Raw genomic sequence first — 18,646 nt, 5'->3', positions numbered from 1 at the left:
AAAAACTTCTATGTGTATGCTGGTGTTAAAAAGAAGACTAGGGAGAATATAGTCCCGCTCAAAAGAAGATGGGAGACCTGGTTACCCAGACGAGGGAGAAGGCTGACCCGCTCAACAACTTTTTTGCCTCAATCTCCACCTGTTAGCATTCCTGCCACACCACCCAATTTGCAGAAGGCAAAACTGGAGATGTACAAGTCCTTGGGACATGATAAAATGCATCTGAGGTCCTGAGAGAACTGGCAGAGGAAGTGACAAAGCAACTGTCTGCATGTTTGAGCAGTCCTTGCAGTCTGGTGACGTTTCCATCAACTGGAAAAGGGGAAGCATAATTCACACTTTTGAGTAAAGAAATAAGGAAGGAATTACGGGCCAGTCAGTCTCACCTCAATGCCTGACAAGATCATGGGGCAGATCCTCCTCGAATCTATGTGTGTAGAAAATGAGTAATGGCAGCCAGCATGGCTTCACCAGGGACCTTATCAGGCTTGACGAGTGGGCTTGTGTGAACCCCATAAAGTCCAGCATGTCCAAGCGCAAGATGCTGCAGCTGGGTCAAGGTGATCCCAAGCACAAGTACAGGGTAGTCAGAGAATAGATTGAGAACATCCTGAGGAGGACTTGAGTGCGCTGGTGAGTGAGAACCTCGCCTTGACTTGCCAATATGTGCTCACAGCCTGGAAGGCCAATTGTGTCCCCAGCTGCATCCGAAACAGCATGGACAGCAGAGTGAGGGAGGGGATTCTGTGCCTCTGCTCTGCTCTGGTGAGACCCTACCTGCAGTGCTGCATCGAGCCCTGGTGCCTCATATGTGAAAAGGTCATGGATATGTTGAAGCAAGTCCACAAGAGGGCTAGAAAGAGATCAGAGAGCTGAAGCACGTCTTATGAAAACAGGCTGAGAGAGCTGGGGCTGTTCAGGCTGAAGAAAAGTCTCCAGGGAGAGCTTATAGCAGCCATTGAGCTAAAGGGGGCCTATGAGAAAGCTGGAGAGGCACATTTTACAAAGGCATGAAGTGATAGGACAAGGGCGAATGACTTAAAGCTGGAAGGAAGTAGGTTTAGATTAGACATTAGGAGGAAATTCTTTACTATGAGAGTGGTGAGGCACTGGCACAGGTTGCCCAGAGAAGCTGTGGATGCCCCATCCCTGGAATTGTTCAAGGCCAAGATGGATGGGGCTCTGAGCAACATGGAAATTGTGGAAATTGTCCCTGTTCATGGTAAAGGAGGTGGAACTAGATGTTCTCCAAGGTTCCTTCCAACCCAAACCATTTTATGATTCTCTGAAAAATGCATAAACATCTGATTACTGTTTGCAGATACATAATTAAGCTTTGTAAATTCAAACAAGTTTGGAAGTCGAAAGTTTGGGTTATCCATGTTAAGCTTTTCCTCAGTGTGAGCTAAAGTCACCTTGTAACATCAGAGCAAGTTTATAGAAAGGTGTGGCTCTAAACCAGTGTGTCTTTCATATATCCATTGGATCACATTTCCTCTCTTGCTACATAGTAAATTTTTAGTAAAGGACCTGTGCCTCAGGGACATCTGGACTGTACTTTTTCTTTGGACACTGGAAATGTTAAAATACTGGTAATAATCTACAGTTTATTTCTGATGATACCTTGAAGAACTAAATTGTTTATTTGCAGATTTGTATGAATGTTCACAATAAAAGCTCTCCCCCCCACACCAACCAACCAACTGACCAACCAACCAAATTAAAAAAATTGGTTCCAAAACTGTCCTTGATTTAGAGCAGGTAGGAGCTCCTTTTCTGAAGACAGTCTGATCTCTTTTGTTATACTTGCACACAGTTTGTTCAGCTTATTTACCAAGGAAGAAATTATTAAAAGGCAAACAGAAAATTAATTCAGTTCAGAAGGCCTATACATGTATTACTGAATTACAAACTTACTGAAACATACAGTGCTGTTAAGGCCCTTATAAGTCAGACAAAAATATTGCCAATAAATACTGGCTCCTGAGTAGTATACGTTCTTAAAGAAGTTCAGAGACATCCCATATTATAAGCTGCAATAATACCAATGTCACTTCAGCTACAGACACCTGTTCAGAACATTTCTTTAGTTAGCACTGCTTGTTTTAAAAGCAGAAATCTGCCGAAAACATCAAACTATAGGCATTACATCAGTTAAAGGCTTTTCACACCTCTGTGAGGTACAAGTTTATGCAAGCTTTCACAAATCAATAAACTTTAAATGCAAGCCTGACACCATTTTGTGTACAGAATCATTTCCAAAATTCACTCAGTGACAGGTATAAAGAAAATAATGTCTTTGGCTAAGAATGGGTCTTTTAATTGTGTATATAAAGTATTCATTCAGTCACTTCATGGCTAAGATTTGATCTCAAAAATATTATCATGGGCAATATTTTCAGAAAGCTGTTGGTAGATATCATAAAAATTTTCAAAACATCCCTGGCAAAAAATTCTTATGAAGTCTATAGAATCTAAACTTTTAGAGTAAACATGAAAGATTAATCAATATCTTACTTCAATTTCTCTGGTAGAACTACAGAATAATTTTGGAGGACCCTGCCAAATGTCTTCTGTAAGGACAGAGATGCATCTAAGTCATAGCCTGAACTTATTTGCAGTAGGAATTAAAGGAAAAGCAGAGGTTTTATCTCTGTTAAGTGACATTCATATTCCTGGTATAATAGTGTGCCTTTTACAGCAATGACAGATCAATTCAGAGGGTTGAAGATATACACTAAGCAGCATTAAAATGTACATGTGTATACCTATTATATTTGCATTGATAATTCATTCTTTGGTGTCATTCTGAAGTATTGCCACCATAATGTGTAAACATGTATTATGGATTCTTTTCGCTTCTTCTTATGACTTGAACATTTCCTATACATGTTTTACTTTATTTGGGTAATTGAATTAATTCAGTAAGGTTTTTACATTTTATCTTTAAATTATTTCAGATGAAAATTCTCAGAAGAGGTATTTTCCCCTTCCTAGTGTGTTCATAGACTTTGGCTAGATCAACTAAAATTTAACTGAGAAGCTAAACTGCTTCTTTTTAAATCTCTGAGCAATTTGCGAATAATTCCCCACTACATTTTTCTCCCAATGTGATGCTTATATATGATTTTAAATTATTATTTTATTATTATGAAGCTAACAAGGGCCATCATTCATTATGTTTGGTATAGCTGCAATATTTTTATATCATAGAGGATATTTCTAAATGTAAGGTTTGACATCACATACACTAAAGGAATTTTAGCCAAAATGTGCAATTAATTGAATTACCTTTTAAAGCAAAAAGGGTTGACTGAACCCTGCTATTCACTTGGAATGACCTGAGACTCATTTCCCCATGGAGTTTGTGCACTCACAACAGGTTTGTGCCCGTTGTCAAAACCAGAGCTAATTGCTTTGTTATGCGTGTGCAGTTGTTATTGAAATGCTAAAATTCAAAGGTGGAAGCATGATATAACTTAGCCTTGTCTTGACGAGATTGTTGGTATAGTGTTCTTTGTGAACCAAAATAAGCTTACTGAGCTTAAATAGGATTGTTTGCTATTACATGCCAATAGAAGAGTGTCTTGTAAAGACAATGGTGAGGGTCAATGAAGAGAGTTACTGTTCTGTCCGACTACATGAGTGCAATACTGGTGCCACAGTCATTGTAAGATATCAATAATAGATAACACCTATTGCTCAAGTAGCTTTTCATTATTTTATTTGAAGATTCACTGCAGAGCATATGCAGTATAAGGTTATCTATAATTACTATTTCGTGTGTGTTTTCTTTTTCTAGTTCTGGTCTCAGATTAAAAAAATGGAGCTGCACATTATTCTAAAATTCTTGTAACTGAAAGCAATATATTTGATTCCTGAAGCTTTTTGTTTTGTTTTGGATTGTAGTTTTCTGTTGTTGGTGGTGGGTTTTTTTTTTTTTTGGTCTATTTTTGCCTTTTAGATGTTATCTCTGGTATTCAGCTGAAATCAAACATTTGTGATTTTTTTTTTGTTAACGCTTTGATATTTAACTTCAAACTAATGCTCTTATGGTTTTTTTTCTTATCATCTTAAGTTTTTAAGTGAAAAAGAACACAATTCCCAGCAGTAAAATTAATTCTCTAGTTTATAGCTTGAATTTTGTGTTCTGTGTGTTTATGAAGAAACTCATAGTAAGGATCAGATTCAAGGATACATTTCAATGAACACCAAGTTTCTCAGCAGTGTTTCTTCATAATTTAGCTCTCTGAGTAGTAAAGATATAAACAAGATATGAATTAAGACCTGTTGTGCACTGATGGCATTTCTGTCCATTCTTGTATTGCTTTTGGTATATGCATTATTATGAGAGAGTGTACAGGAAAATATATCCCTAAAGACAGTATTTTAAGGTGTCTTGGTGAAAATGCATAGGTATTTTGGTTATAATTCAAGTACTTGGATCAGTAGCATAAAAATAACCTATTTTTGGATTTGATTAATGCATATTATGCAAATGATAATTAATACCCACACTTTTATTTGAAAAACAACATTAGAACCCACTAAAAAGTTTCATTTTAAAAAATTCTTTAATGATATGATTTCATTAAGGACATTAAAATTCTAATCCCTATAATCAGCATGTTAGCAGTCTACTTGCTTTAAACCAGAAGTTCACATTGTGGTAAGTGAATTACCATGGTTCCTGTCTCATTTGATCTATGCCATTTGTTTACATAGGTGGGGGCTGAGACTTTTATTAAAAGGACAGATGAAAATAAGGGAAGCTAGATTTCTGTTCCTTTTGTGTGTATAGAGAAGGGGGAAGGATCAAGGTAAGAGTTACTCTAGGCACAGAGACCTATGTCCCTCATGCAGATATCTGTCACCCGTTTTCAGTAAATCTTTTAGGTGCATATCTTAATGTCTTCTAGGAGTAGAAATGAAAGTTTCTACAGAGGCAAAAAGGATAATCCTCTAATATATCTCTGAAAAACATATTCAAAGAATGTCTCTAGAAGAAATATTAACTTTCACACAGGTTATTAAACACAGGTTATTAAACAAAAACATACATTATTTTCGTGTTGAGGATGTTGATAATAGAAATTCATTTTAACCAGGGCAGCTAATAAGCTAACTGCACAAGTGGAATTTATTATGTTCTTCTAAACTTCAAAACTATTTGTTTTGAGACTAGTTTAATTTTATGCTTACCAATTACCAGCTTAGTTTTCAAATGCCACTTTTAATCAGAGCTAGAAATTCCAATACTGCTATCATAACTGATCATTTCATACACTGACTCAGAACATGAAGGGATTGTTTGATTGAGAGCATGAACTTGAAGAAGTCACTCTTCATAACACTTTGTGGGGGAGATGAAAGCAAAGAAAGAACTCCAGCCCTTTATCTTATAACATTCAAATAATAAAATTTTCTTCAAAGCTTGCATTTCTAGATTTAGGATTTTGAAAACTATTATTATTAATTTATTTTTTATTAAGATCTGGAGTCCTATTCAGAATACCTGCTGAATCAAGATTAGATCAACTTTCAGGTACCTTTACACTTGAGAATGATTTATTTTGTGCAAACAAATGCTTGCATTTTCAAGCATTACTTAATTGGAACATTTCACAGGTGTTATTAATCTCCTAACAAAAAAGAGATTTCATCAGCTGAAAGATTGTTATTCAGTATAATAAAATTTATTTTTATAACACTAAAATTATTTGTTTACTTCATTTGTGTCTATCAAACAATTTATTTTTCTTCCCAGCAAATTTTACTTTCCTAACAGAGCAAATTTCCCATTGTAAGTACTGACAGTGAAATATTTTTCTGAGAACAGGAATGATTACTGCTTTAGTACTAGAAGAAATTTAAATTAAAGAGCAACACTGAAGTAAAACAAGTTACTTCTCAAGTTTCTAAAATATTTTTCCTCTCATCTTGTCTGTTCTTTTTTATATCTCATTTCAAATATATCCTTCATGTAATATTAGTAGTGTATCTTAATAGCTGAAGAAAAATCAAAATGACAAAACCCTTTTCAAAACACTAAATATTTTAAATAGATTTTTATAAAATAGTTTCAGAATACCTGATGTTTTATTAGTTGTTTGATGAAAGTATTGCTATAATTCATTTGTAGTAAGGAATTCACGTGTCCCAAAATCTGTGGGTATATTGCTTATTCAATACTCTAACATCACTGTAATGATGTTAGATTGTGCAATAATAGTGTGCAATAATATACAGTCCATTACTGTACATCTATATAGTATTAGTATATAAATATATATTTGGCTACTTAAAAAGAAATAAAAAGCCAATGATGTGTTCATTAAGTGCTTGTTGTTACTCACCATTCATCACATAGAGACAGAATGAAAAACACGCCTTCAGAAAATTTGTAGATTCTTAATTCTATCAAACAAAATAAGGTATTTCTTGGTATTTTTCCTTCTTGCTGAAACTCAAGATCACAAGGTGGACATTAGTTCTTTGTGTGTGAGATCTCACTAAAAGGAAGAGCTACAATTGTCTGCAGATCCAGAATAACAAATTTGGGTTTTTATAGTCCTTGATATAATGAATGCAAGTGAAGCTTTTACTATTTAAATGGTGCTGTAGCTAATTCTTTGTAAGCAACTGATGCTTGTAAGATAGTAATGAAAGTAAAATTTTCATTTTTTAGGTACTCACCCTTGATTACTGCCAGTTGAATTCTTGTTGTGTAGACATATAATCAATCACTAGTGTGACTTTACTCTTCATGATGTGCTAAAGCACGGGGTTGATATTTCAGGATGATTACTAACTCCCAGAATGCTATTTTGCTATTCTATACAATTATTAATGAAAGCTACATGTGCAGACCCACTTATTTTACTGAAATTCAAATGCCTGTTCAGTAAAATTTCTGAAGTATATGGCATAAATTGTTGAGGCCAACATGATTATAAATAAAATTATTCATCTCTATGCTGTATTTACTTAACTTCCACAATTAAAAGTCTCCTGTCATGTTTTCTTTTTGAAATGATACCCTAAGGAGATATTCCTAGGGTAAAAATATAAAAGAAATTATGAAAGCCAGCTCCCTTAGTTGTAGGCAAATCTTATTATAATGAAGACTTCTCTAACAAAATCATTGCTTTTAAACAAGATTCTCTCAGGCTTGAATATGATTCTGTGTGTCTCAGAAAGAAAATGTCTTCAAATTGACTCTATTTTAGACTGACTTTTTCTAAGGGCACTCTGAGGTCAGCCCAGGTCTCAACCCATTCACTGGAAGGACACTGAATTTTTCAAAAATCAGAGGTGCAGCACAGCTGTCTGAAGCAGAGGTGTTCTGTGATGAACATCTCAATGGCTTCCTTTGATGCTTACCAGCAGTAGAAAGAGTTCAAAATCTGATTTAGATTAAGCACGAAAATGATGCTTCCATTCAAACTGAATTTTGTAGTAACTGTTTTTTGAAATAAGGTGCAAGTATCTTAATTTTAATTTCTTTTCTTTGTTTTTGAAGCCTTTGATAAAGAATCAAACAGGGAGTTTAAGACAGAACTCATGAATACTGACTGGGGATTAAAGAAATTAAGGCAACGAGTCATTTGTGCTCTCTTGAAACTTTAAGGCTTTATTTGTGTATGTTTTATTCATATCTATATCTGAATATTTTTGAACTACCCCAAGTTCTATGAACCTAAAAATAGCAAAATTCTCCTCATGCAGGTAGTTTGTATTAGAAGTCTAATAAACAAAAGCCAAACAGTTAATAAAAAACTGGTGGTCCAGAAAAGGAATAGTATGTGAGTTGGTGATTTTATAAAATAGTAATAACCAATCTGTAAAAACTGGGGTAGAAGAGGAGATTAACTCATCACTCAGAAACATATATTTTCCTGTGGAAAAACTAGCCTCTGTTTGTCTTTCTGCTCTTTGGTATGGATTATTTTCTTTCTTTCTTTCTTTCTTTCTTTCTTTCTTTCTTTCTTTCTTTCTTTCTTTCTTTCTTTCTTTCTTTCTTTCTTTCTTTCTTTCTTTCTTTCTTTTCTGAACAAGAGGGGTGCTGGTTTTCATTTATTGTGCACTGATGGGACTGAGTCTTTGCAGTTCAAAGAATAGAGAAATTAGTTGTTTATTTGGAGGGGGGAAAAGCAAGAGGACTGATACAAATGAAGTAGAAATGTAAGGTTCTCATTTGATGGCTTGAATGAATGCTTTCTTGGCTAAGAGCCAGTTGGAAAAAAAAATAAACCTAAGCAGGGTAGACAGCATTGCAATCTCCACTCCATTAAAGGAGTACTTTTAAAATAAATGTATCTACCTGATTTTCTGGTGAATATTGATGACTTGAGTAGAAGGCAAATACAATAGCTTGTTGTCAAGAGGGCCACATGATTTGCTTTGAACTAGGAAAGAAGTTCATACTTTCTTTCAAATCCTAGAATATTTAGAGAAGTTGATAAGAGATTTGGATGTATATCACACGCAAACATATACATACATTTATACATGTAAACACAGTACCTTTTTTTTCCCAGTGAGTGGATCTAACATTTAGGTGTGGTAAACACACACAGAAAATGTTCTATCATTGACATTTGCTGCAGAGTCAAATATTCAGAGCATGATACATGCCCTCAGTGTTATGATGATGTGCAATATAACATAACCCATGACTTAATTTAGGTAGTTTCCTGGTAGTGACAATGTTTTTACAAAGGGATTTGCTATAAATGCTAAATAACATACCTAGTGGGGAAAAAAAATGGTGAAATTTAGAATAATTTTTCTGTTTTGTATGGAAATCCTGTGATGGGAAATTTCTCTTGGGACTGGAAGCTTTAGGACAAGTCATGCATAAATTTAAGCAGCTTATGGGTAACATAAGGAATTTCAAGGTCCTAGGACACAGTGCAATAGTAATGGCAAATTACATTCCCTAACCTGAGTCAACTGCACCATGTAATGCATGAGAGAGAAGCTCTGCCTATTTCCTCCTCACATAAATCGTGTATATTTTTAGGAAGACAATACACAGTGACAATGAGGGGAATAATTGCATCTCTTAGGGGTCTGGGATCTAATTTAAAATTCAGAGATATTTGTTTATAGATAGAAGCAGTGAATCCTCTTACATAAGTTATTTAGCCAAACACCTTTCTTCCCATAGTTTTATTGTACCTCATGCATCACTGTATTTATTTAACCAGTGAGTAAATCTTCACATCTGATTTTAAATTGGTGAGTGAAATACTGCCTAAGGGTTAAATCCCCATTTGGCTGTTTAGAGAATTTAGGGGTTATGCCTTTTAATTAGTCACCTTGGTTGAAGTGTCTGTGGATTAGGGAGGCACAAAGAGTAGTTAGGGCTATATAACCATCTGTGAAAAATATTGCAAGAATATTCTGCTGTCGTGATTAATTGATTCTTTTTTCTTTGAGTATGTTTTACTACAAAGCATATAAAAAGCCTATAGATTACTAAATATGGCATACAATAATGATGCTTCAATATTTCCCTTCTGAGTTTTCTCTCATTCTAACCATCACTACTTGTGGACCAGGAGATGTGAGAAAGCCATACTTTGACATTATATCTTCCATCCACAAGGGTAAAAGCCTTGTAGGGATTGTTGTGTGAGGAGGACCCTCCACTTGGGAGCTACAACAGGGTTCACCTCAATACAGCTGAGTAGTAAATGGGTACAGTTCTGACTTGTGGTTATTCTCAAAGATCAAATGGCAAACAGTGAGAAGAAAGGCCAGATAAAATATGCTGAGATCATATCAGCCAGTTTACCCAATGACCTCCTTCAGATGAAATTTTGCTCCTCTTTCAATTCAAAACCTTTTATATTTGGTAAGAAAATATGGAGGGAGCAGTTGCATCCTAGCTTAGGTCCTATAACTATTTCTGGGAATTGTGGTGCATTTATCAAGAATGTACTGCATTCATTACAGTGAAGTAAGCAACACTTGAAAGTGAAAAAATAAAGATATTAGATATTTAGATATTAGATATTAGATATTAGATATTAGATATTAGATATTAGATATTAGATATTAGATATTAGATATTGAAGTGCAGTTATACATGGTAAAGTATTTTTAAGCTTTGATTGTTTTATGAAATTTTTTGAGATTATGGAAAAGGAAAATTCAGACAAGTCATGAATGGGGCTTTTGTGGATTACTGCTGTTACTGTCAGGAAAGGAAGACAGTAAAATATTTTTAAGCCAATATTTCAGCAGTCTATATTTTATTGTACCTTGCAGTTTGGATGGGGACATTGAATCTAGGTTGTTCTTTAAGTCTTGTCCCAAGTGAGAAGGTAACACTTCAGGTTAGAGATAGGCAGGAGCCAAAATGAAGGCAGAAATTGCAGAGAAGTGAGGAGCTGGCTTTATGCATTACTCATGGGGTGTGGATGACAAAATCATTGCTAAAGCATGAAGATATTCTTGCCAGTTACCTAAAATATTAATCTCTCCTGAATAAGATGGTTCCTGTGTGATATGAATCTCCAGCTACCCTTCACAGAGTGTCAGTGTCTGAAGAGGTGCCAGGTTAATGAAGAATGCCAAATGCCATCTCAGAGAAAATTCAAATCTAGGATCCCTTTGTACATAAAGCTAGAAAGGCAGAAACTGATGACTGTATCTAGAAGAAGGGACTTTTATTATAATTTTTTATTAAGAAATCAGATGGGAGCTGTTTATTTGCTTCCCCTCTGAGCCACCCAGCTGTTCCTTCTATTTGTGGTCTTAGAGCTAATTACATAATGTCCCTAATTTATACTCACTGGTAAATCAGATCACAGCATTACCTGGAGGGCAAGCTCTAATTAGAGGAATTTCAGAACAAATTGTCTAAAGAGCTTGTTTAGTGTGATTAAATGCAAGTGATGGGACTGTCTCTCTCTCCCCACTCCTTTTTTAAAAACATGAATATTTACCTTGCACAAAACCTTGCAGATTAAAAAAAGAATCCCAGCAATGACAGTTGTAATTAAAGGGATATAAAACAAATGGCAGTGCTACCCAAGAGAGCAAAGTGAATACATGCAGATTTATTCTGTGTTCTCTTACTACAGTTTTAATATCTTAGAAATAACAAAGTGGACAGTAAGTGCCTTACATCATGAGCAAATTGAAGAAAGATAAATGTGAATCCCTATTTTATATTGTGTCTGCAGCATGTTGCCTAGGAACACAGGGGAAAAAAAAAGAAATTTATGCAGTCATTTGTCCTATATAGTCTTAGAAAACATATGGTTTCATCTTTAAAATGGCACATATTGGTCAAGATGTGTTATCAAAGGCCTCGCTGAGCAGTGGAAAGGACTAAGTAGAAATGATCTGCTGTACTTTGCCTGGCGAAGGATTAAAGCTCAACAGTTTATATCACCAATAGTTAAATATGCTGAAAGTAGAAGGATCCTAATATTTTACAAACTGTCTCAAATAGCTCTCTGGAGTTTATGAGTAAAAAATGGGCAGAAAGAAAAACGGTGTAGTCAAACTTTAGAAGGGCTGTGACTTTTCTGTTTGGCGGGTGGTGCAGATTCTGGTGGGGACGCTGGAATCAAATTCATCTATTAAGATCCACCAACAGAGAGCACAGAAGTGAATGGAGATTTAGGAAATGAATATTGACATTTTAATGCCTTATCTTTGTTTATGGAAATGAAAATTATCTGCTTTACAAGAGAATGATAAGGCTAATATGTCATCATGTTCTGCCCTCTTTTTAATATGTTTGAATTCTTACTGTACTGTGTGAATTTGAAGTTGTCTGGAATTTTGTAATTAAGTTTCTTGTCCTGGGTAGACCTTGAATAGCTTGACTCTATTATTCCACAGTAAGAAAGGTAATGGTAAAACCCCTCTTCCTGAAATGACATCCTTCTTGTGTGTAAGGACATCATGTAAACTTTTCTCCTGAAGGAGATACCGTGAGCTCATTTTTTTAGCAACCTTCTTGTATAAAAACAGCAAGAACTTGGAACAAGTGCTACAAAGGCTATTTTAATATGTACCCACTTCTTGGGCACATTAGGATAATGTAGTAATTATCAGCTGAAATAATGGCTTCTCTTCCCTGCCTGTTGATTAGAAACAAAAAGAAATAAATCATGTGAACAGCATATGAAGCCTGGTGAATGCATCTTGAAACACTTTGATTTGCTCTCCAACTGATCTTTACAGCATTTAGGAACAAGTACTTTTCTAGTCTCCCTAGATAAACAACTGTTGAGAAAATATTAACCAGCTGAAAGTGGTATCCCTTAGGGAAAATCCATTATTACAGAGCAGCAAAAGCTGCTAGAAGTAGATGACTGCCAAGATTCTGTAATAAAAGCAGTAGTTCATAACACAGGCAAAAAGAAATGAAGGAAAACAAAATCCTCATTGGCTACAAGTTAGTATATGGTGCCAGTCTCCCAGAAGGCTTAAAAAAAATTCTCAGAAGGAAAAAAATACTTTAGACTTTTGTTGTTGTTGTTGTTGTTGTTGTTGGAAAAACTCTGTGCTTTTCCTTTTATAAGATAGGTTCATTTCTCCAGATCTGAGCATTTCTACTCCTGACACATATTATTTTGACTGGTGAAGTTTACAGTCTGGAATTCCTGTGAATGTACATAAGCACTAAGAAATTTCCCCAAAATTTGTATTGAACTTTGAAAGAGATAAAATTTAATAATGTATGATTTGCTGTTATCTTTAATAATAAGCATGCTTGGAACCCTGTATCCAGCTCTGTTTAGCAGGTTAGAGCAGAAATGCACAACTTCTATCAACTTTAGGATGCACAGATCCATCTCCTGCAGGGATGGATGTATAGAAACTGTCTTAGGTTTGTACTGTACCACAAGAAATATTTACCTCTTATAAGTTTTTTTTTTTTTTTTATTTTTTATTTTCCTTCATATTGTATTCCCTTTATGACTGGCAAGCTCTATAGTTCCTAAGATTGGTTTATACAAGTGTCTGAGAAGTTTTGACTTACCTTGACACAGGGAACTATGATTATATCATGGGGTAGCTTGGAGAAAGTGAATGATAAGAAGAAATCTCTCCTCAAATTTTATGCTTTATTTAATTGTTTCTAAAGTTCAATACAGGAGTGTCCAGCAGCTTCTGAGTGTTTGTCCACCTTTTCTGAAATACCTGATTAGAAAAACAATTTTTAATTTGGAGTGCTATGAAAATGAAATAATTTTTATTGTTACAAAACTCATTAAACTCACCTAAATTATTTGGCTACTGGAAGCAATGTGAAGAAAGGTGGTGCTAAAATGCCAGACTGTAGGGTACTGGTGTGATGGGGGACGAGTTGGCAGCTGTCTGGTGTAAAAGTTTCATCTCCTAATTACATCTTTCAGAAGCAGTGGTGGTGCTTCCAGCAACTCTGTGCCAGAGAAAGGAAGGACACTGCTGGAGCTTGTCCCCAGAGGCAATGTGACTTGAAGGTACCACCTGAGGCTTGCAGCATAATGCATGGCTGAAGGCTGAGGGAAATTCAGCCATTTCCTACACAGTAGAGATGGATCTACTTTTATACACCAGGTAAAAACTGCTACCGTCAGTACAGCACTACCTGTGTCTTCTGCAAGTGGTTTGGTAGCTGCTTTCAGGATTAAACTTGTGAGGCACAGTCAGGGAGAAAGGTCTCCTGTGTATTTCAATTTAGATAAATGAACTCTGCACATGTGTTTGCTGTTCATGGCTGGAAGAAGGGAGGGTTGAGGTTCACCCAGGTTCAAAAATCACACAGAAAATTAACACAGAGGTAATCAGTTTGAGGGAGGTTGGCCATTGCTATTTTAAAGTGAACATGAAAAGCTGCCAAGAATATCTAATATGAATGCTCTATCCATACTTTCTCTGAGTAATCACATAGTTATCTACAAACACACGAGTGTGCTCCCCTTGGCTTGGGGGGAACAAGAACTAAAGAACCTGCCATGTGGTTAGTTTTAAATTTAGAGGTAATAAAATAGATTGGGAGAGCTTGGATGCTTTCTGAAGACTGCAGTTTGTATTTCATTCTCCTGGTGTTATCTGGAATAAATCATATCTTTCTTCCTCAAATTTGATAGTACCTTTCTCTTCAACATTTATTTCTCTAATCTGTGTAAATTTCTAGTAAAGGAACTCTTGTTTATTGGTACTTGTGAAGAACGTAAGGCTCTGAGGCCATAGTCTTGGTACATGCTCCAGGCAGTATACTTTAATATGGGTAATAATACTGATATATTTTTGCAGAGTGCAAATAAAGAAACTCCTTGGAGAGAAATAGATTATAGAATTATAGTGAATGAATATTTAAGACTGACACCATGGGGGAAAGTTTTACAGGTATTTTAAAGTGATATTTTAAAGTAATGATTTCAAAGATATAAATATTAGTTACGCTGCCTACTATCATTTCCTTTATGTGGTAATCAGCTATTATTAGATATTTTTTGCCTTTGAAAGGTGCCCAACTAAAATAAATATATAAGGGAAATTGCTGTTCAGTGGAATAATGCAACACACAAATGTTCTAAAATAACTTATGATCCCTAATTCATAATCACTGACAATAATTATTTGTGATGTTCATAGTTGTACTAAATGCCAACATTTGCCAAATAAATGAGACTATGAAAGTAGAGCTCTCACACACTAGTCAAAATCAGGTCAAACCTATTTTTTTAAAAATGCTTTATCCATTAGCCAATTCAACACACACAGTCAATAACTAAAGCTTGGCTTCATACATCAGAGATTCTGAGCAAGGCAGAGTGGCAGGGAGAAATTTTTAAGTGTTTCACATTCTTTCTGCTAACTACTCTATTAGGACGAGTGAAGTTTAAATTGCTTGATGGAAAACTTATTTTATTTGCTCAACCTTGAAGTTAAAGCTGTCCTCTTCCTTGACTTCTGTGCCCATGAAATGGACAGAGTTGATAGCCCATAAAATAAACTTTTTGCTGGCATGCTATTAATATTTGTCTTCTGAAAATATCAAGAAAACTAGAATTATATGGGTTTATTTCTCCTTGGAAAAATGTGTTAGAGAAAACATTAAGTTTGAAAGGAAATAGTAGCATTATTTTGGTTTGTAGATGGCTTAATTTTTGAATACAAATAGAAAAAATGTTATCTTTTCAAAGGGAAAATATTACCAGTGTTTTTTGATTTACCAAACTTTTCAAAACCAGCTGAGAAGTTTGCCTGCAGAACCTGTACAATTTCAGAGGTACCCCAATATTTAAACGATCATCAATTTTTTCTAAATATTTATCATTAATTGTATATTGTATTGAATACAAATTTAATATTCTATTACTTCATAGTATATATAATATACAATTTAATCCATATTTTCACTCTATCTTAAACTTTAGTTGAGTATTCTAATAAATGATTGTATCTGAATGAGTTGGATCTTCACTGTTGATGGTGGTTCAGAGTTTTAAACCTGTTGTTATATATAATATACCATTCTATTTCTTTCAGCTTCTCTATGATTTCCCAAAGTTTTTAAATGGGTATAGTAAAGAAAGTGTCTTATAGAGTGTCAAATCTGGCAAATTGGGAGCCAGATATCAACAATTCATAAGTCAAATGCCTAGCAGTATTCTGGAAAAGAATCTTGGGGGAATATCAGTTTTCCAAATAGCAATTTCAGAATATCTTCAATATGCCTGTTGGAAAAAATAAATCTGATTGTCTTAAAAGTAGCAGTCTGTCAGATGCTAAACACAGCTAATGATCTTACTGTTATAGCAAGTAGAGCTACCATTATTGTGTAGACTCAGCTTTTTTTTTTTTGCATATAATAACAAAGAATCTTTACACACCACTTGGTTCAAAGAAGGTTATTTGGTGGTTTTCCATCTGCTTTCAGAGAGGTGTATAATAGGACTCCTGGTTCAATTACTACCACAGTGTGCTGAACCACAGAATGATTTGGGCTGGTAGGGCCCTCCAGAGATCTCTGCTCCATACCCTGTTGGGGGATGAAGACTAACTTCGAACTTAGACCCAAATGTTCTGGCTCTTACTGTGTTTTGACTATATTCAGCATTGAAGAGACTACACCATTTTTGGGCATGCTTCTTGTGATTTTTTTTCCCCCTCTTGTACCTGATCAGAATTTTCCTTGTTTCAATACACAGCTTGCAGAAATAAATGTCTCAGCGTATTCTATGATCCCACTCCACGTAATTGAATATTCCAATGAGATCCCCCTTAATCTAGCAGACTTCACTCCTTCACTCTCTCTTTACGTATCATAAAGCCATATACTTGCTGGGCATGAACCAGTGGGTCAATTTGTATTATATATTGGGGAGCACAAACCCGTGGCTTTATGCAGGACACTGCTGAGAATTCTTACTTGTCCTTTCTTCTTTGTGCCACTGTATTCACCCCTGCTGAGACATGATTTAACCAGAAGCCTCTGAGCAACATCTACCTTGCTTCACATCTTACCAGCTGCCTCTGCAGGTTCTCCAAGAGATCTTTTATAAATAAATGGGATTTGTAGTCCTTCAGGCTCTGTCATGTCTGCGATCTCAGAATCCTTCTCAGAAACCACGTTTCTGCAGCACAGAGGGTGATTGCTGCAGCTTGTTCCCAGGATTGTGTTTCTTAGTAAATCTTCACCTGTCTCCTTGGGCAGGCACCCTCCATTCCACACCACTGGAATCAACCTCACCTTGTCATCTCTATTGTTCTCCATGGGGTTGTGGAGATAATGTCAAATAAAATATATTCTTCATTTTTAGATTCTCCTGCATCCAGGACTAAATCATTACATAGGTAGTAGGCAGTAATAAAGTAGAACTTTTAAAAAAGCGCCCTATCCAGTTGAATTTTTTTTTATATGTCTGACTGAATTGTGTCTCACATTGAAGAATAGCAAATGCTCCCAATGACTTCAGTGGAGCAGGATTTATCCCTGTTATTTATGGAGACTCCCCTCTCTGGTGAGCATCTGGGACCTGAAATAGCCAGTAGCTTCTGACAGACAAAGTAGAAGTTCATCATCATTCAAATTTTTATGAAATTATAACAAAACCAGATCAAACATCAAACTCACTCCCGCCCTGAGGAAATGTGCCTTTAGTAACTGGATAACAACCAGAATACACACAAGACCTATTGTGCTAAATATAAATGATAAATTTATTCGGTTGGCTATTGAACGTAACTTTAATAAAAAAATGTTATTAGAGAAATTTCTATCTCACTATCATTTAATATTCATAGCTCTTACATACTGTTTTTAATTATTCTGTAATATAATTAATCAATCAAGTTAAATTAAGTTGCTTTGTAATCAATAATGGTGTTACTGTGCCACATGAGGGCCAAAAAATGTTCCTGAATTAGGGTGCACAAAATGATTGGAAATACATTTGGAAGAGACAAGAAGAAAGATACTTTACAGAACACAGGAAAGACTACTTGAGGTCTTTTCTTAGTACCTTTCTTTTTATAGAACATAAGGGATTTGTGTTAATACAATTTTTTTGAAAATAAGAGACAAAATGGCCTAAATCACACCATAGCTGTTGACTTCCATGTCATGGGAAAATTTGTACAAATGCAGTATGATTCAGACAAAAATTAGATTCACATCTGAAAGATTGTAAAAGAAGGTAGGTATCTGAAGTTTTTTTCTAGCTCAGAAGGTGGGTGCAAGGGCTATATATGAATTGATTTGGTAATTAACCAAACTTACCCCCAGTCAGAAAAGTCACAGCTATTGTGATGAATTTCATAAACAATTAGTCATTGTGTACTATACCTCTTTTAATGTCACCCCTGCTTGAACAAATGGTGGTGTACTGATCTTTTCAAATAATGGCAAAATTTGTGAGGCTTTTTTCGTTACTAACCTAAACAAACATAGATTATGATGTCTGTGGATGCCCTTTTAGAAGAAAGGTAAGAGATCAGCTTGTGGGTTTATCTAATGGTATGCATATGTTAGCTACTTGTTCTTCCTTTCATAGCAGTCATCTGTGGTAACTTCAGTCAGTTTAAGACAAAATTTCCTTTCTATGGAAAACACACAGGAGCACAAGTGATCTCAGAGCTGATCTCATCCCAGCATCAGGCTGGGACATGATTTAGGACTTAAACCCTGGAGCTGAGAAATACTCCTGGGTCCTGTAGATAAACACTGTCTTACCTAAAGCTGTATAAGGCAAATGAGTCTCTCTGTTTGTCTGAGATTAAAATCATGGACCTGCAGTTTTAATGTTTTCAGCTGAGGTTATTAAAATTGCAAAAGCACCTTGTCCCTTTACACTGTTTTGTTGTGTTATTTTTTTTTTTTTTGGGGGGGTGGGGGTTCTTTGGTTTGTTTTTTTTTTTTTTTTGACAATATAATCTGGCTTGCTAGAACCTGGCCTTGCAGACCACTGTGTTAATGTAACCAGGTTACAGCTAATTTAAAGAATTTAACAATATATTTTTCTATGCCAGTATCTGCACCAAATCTAAATATATTAATAATTTACAATTATAGTCCAGAGTGCTGTTGTAAAAGCCTTAGAAAACAACCAGGAAAACAAGCTAAACAAAAGCCCTACAGATTCTAATATCAGGACAGTATTTTATGTCTTTCATAAATATAAGG

This window comes from Cinclus cinclus, chromosome 6 (assembly GCF_963662255.1).
Source record: "Cinclus cinclus chromosome 6, bCinCin1.1, whole genome shotgun sequence".
Lineage (NCBI taxonomy): Eukaryota > Metazoa > Chordata > Aves > Passeriformes > Cinclidae > Cinclus > Cinclus cinclus.
The sequence above is the reverse complement of the archived record's forward strand: the minus strand, read 5'-3'. Positions refer to the sequence as shown.